This window comes from Panthera onca, chromosome B2 (genome assembly GCF_046562875.1).
Source record: "Panthera onca isolate mPanOnc1 chromosome B2, mPanOnc1 haplotype 2, whole genome shotgun sequence".
Taxonomy (NCBI): domain Eukaryota; kingdom Metazoa; phylum Chordata; class Mammalia; order Carnivora; family Felidae; genus Panthera; species Panthera onca.
Genome location: NC_138343.1, coordinates 101,263,019 through 101,266,323, shown reverse-complemented (window position 1 = coordinate 101,266,323; position 3,305 = coordinate 101,263,019).

The window sequence follows — 3,305 nt, the reverse complement described above, 5'->3', positions numbered from 1 at the left end:
TTAAGATAAATATTAAGATGTATCTTACTATATCTTATATATATTTAAATAAATATATATTTATTAATATATTTAAATATTAAGATATATTTTAAGGTAAATACGGCAGCTCTGTGGCATGTTATTTTAAAAGCAGGAATAGAACAATATCATTTATGGGGCTTCAGGAGTCCTTGCAAGAGTTCATGATTGGTCTAGGATGGAGATATAGAAATGATAGAGATTGTTAATCAGATTCAGAATAGATGTTGAAGGTGGACCTGACACTATAGGAAGATGAGGAAAAATGAGAAATCAACCATAACTCCTAAGTTTGGGGCTTGCGAAACAGAATGAGTAAGGTTGGCATTAACTGATGGAGTATTTGGAAATAAGCACTGTGAGGAAGAATGGATTGATGTGTGTGAAATGGTAAAAACTTAGGGTTTTAATCATAATTCTAATTTAGTAGACATTGAATCTGAAATGTCAATTTGTCAGTCAAGAGGAGATATTATTGAGAAATTGGACTAATAAGATTGGAGTGCAGGGGAGGGATTCAATCTGGAAGTATAAATCTGGGAGTTATTAACGTATCAAATTAGATGCCATGAGAATTTATCAGATTCTCCAGAAAAAGTGTAGATAGAGAACAGGCCCTAATAGTGAGCTTGGAGTGCTAGCATGGTTTGAATGCAGGAAGAAGAAAAGAAGCCAAAGGATTAGACTGACAAGTCAATGTGTGGTATCCCAGAAAGCAAATGAAGAAGACAAGTTTCTTTTTTTTTTTTTTTTTTTTTAACGTTTATTTATTTTTGAGACAGAGAGAGACAGAGCATGAACGGGGGAGGGGCAGAGAGAGAGGGAGACACAGAATCGGAAGCAGGCTCCAGGCTCTGAGCCATCAGCCCAGAACCCGATGCAGGGCTCGAACTCACGGACCGTGAGATCGTGACCTGAGCTGAAGTCGGATGCTTAACCAACTGAGCCACCCAGGCGCCCCAAGAAGCCAAGTTTCAAGTCAGGCTTTAAGGAGAGTGTTTTGTCTGTCAAATTACCTAAAAGGGGCAGTTATAATGAAGGCAGAAAATTGAGTATTGGATTTACAATGTTGGAGTTGTTGATGGGCTCAACTTGGGTAAGTTCAGTGATGCAATGATTATGAGGGCTTGAGTGTGGTAGATTAAGGGAAAAGTGGGTAATAAAACTTGTAGACATGGATTTTAATAACTTGGTCTATTTAAACAAAAATATAAGCAGTTCTTGCAAACATAAAATGAATTGCATCCGCCTGCAATACTCTGTCTCCAAGAAACATGGTTTGAAAACCACTTTCTTAAAAAGACACCTGCCAAGGTTTATGATTAATTTTCAAAATTGATTCCATGGCTTCCTCAATAGTGCACATTCTCTTAATGGTGCTGAAGCTTAATGGTGGCAGAGCAGATAACGTTCCTGTCGTCAGATTTTTCAGAACGTAAACTGGATCAGAGTGAGAAATAATGATGTGGCTCTTTTTGCAAGGTGAATAGAGCTTGAAATGGCAATAAACTTATTCAAATCATTCTAGAGGACTAACTCAAGAAAAACTTCTCCAAAAATGTCTATAAACATTCAATATGAGTTCTTGACCAAAGGTTCTCAAGCTTACACATGGTCAAGTCAGATGCTTTTGGCCAGCTGTGCAAAGTAAAAGGACTCAAAATACTCTACTTTTAATTCTTTTCACGATCAGAATCCCTTCTAGACACAGCTGCTAGTTAATAATTCCATGTGAGCGGTTCCCAGATGTGCTGCTTGTACCAAGGCCAAGACGATGGGATATCTATCTTCTTAAATAGCAAAAATATTCGTCTATACATGGGATTGACTCATGTGGATGAATTGTGAATCCTCCATCACTTTCTCCTGGATGTTTCCTCCACATCTAGTTTTAAATAACTAGGATCCATTGCAATTGGTCTCATCATCCGGCCTCAAGATACATTGATATAAAAATATATTTATTCAAAATCGTATGCAGCAGCACCCAGCATCGTTCAGAATCTACAATGACAGGCACCCTGAGCCTTCAGAATCCAACAGTGTTCTTCCATAGTTTAGGCAGTAGCTGTTGGCACTGTGCAAAAGTGTCCCAAACAAGGCTAATAAACACAAGTAATAAAAACCTAATATACAGGTAGTTGTGGAACTTCTTTAATTTTTTTCTTTTCCTCATTTTTTATAAGCAGTATTGTTCGATGTAAGAAACATCATTTGTAAAGTACAGAAGAGAAGAGAATAAAATTATATCTTTTATTATCATCCTAACTGTTGAAATATATCTACCTCTGTTGAAGAGAAGGAGAAAGACAGAGGACACAGGACTATATATATATATATATATACATATATATATATATATATTTATCAATTTGTTCTGGGTTTCAATGTGCAGATGACAGTTGAGTACATTGCTTAATTAGGACATAATATCATATATATATACGTATATACATATGTATGTATGTACACATATGTATGTATACATATGTATGTATGTAAATACATATATATACGTGTATATATATATATATGTGTGTGTATATATATGTGTGTGTGTGTGTGTATATATATATGTGTGTGTAGTTTGGCCTTGGAAAGCATTCTTCTTAGGTAAAGAATTGAACATCTTTCTTTTGGGAAAACTCCTTAGCTTGTTATTTGTCTGTGAAAGATGAGAGGCTTCTAACCTCAGTCTAGATGGACAGGCTTTCATAAACATAACTGGCTAAATGACTATACATAAAGAAGAAACAGAAATTTTGACATTGTTTCTGTCAACTAGAAAAGCTGAATGGACTGGGAAGAGGAAATAGAAGGATCTAATTGACTTTATAATCAAGAGGTCCCTTGTTGAAACTATTTCAATATAACTGGTTTTCTTTGCAATCCTATTCTTACCATGCATGGTATTCTTACCATGCATTAAAAATTATTCTTAAAAATTATTCTTAAAAATTATTCTTAAAAATTCTTACCATGCATTATTCTGAGAAAGGGTTCACACACTTCACCAGACTGTGAAAATATATTTTAAAACCAGTTTTAGGCACGCTGCTTTAAGGAGAAATGATTCTAAATAACAGCACTATAGAATAATACCCACAGAAGAACATAATAGGAAAGCAGTTTTATATGGAAGAGATTGGGACAATATATTCTAAGTGTCATAGAGTTGTCATATTTAAAATAGATTATTTCCTCTGGGGCACCTGGGTGGCTCAGTCGGTTAAGCGGCCGACTTCAATTCAGGTCATGATCTCAGGGTCCATGAGTTCGAGCTC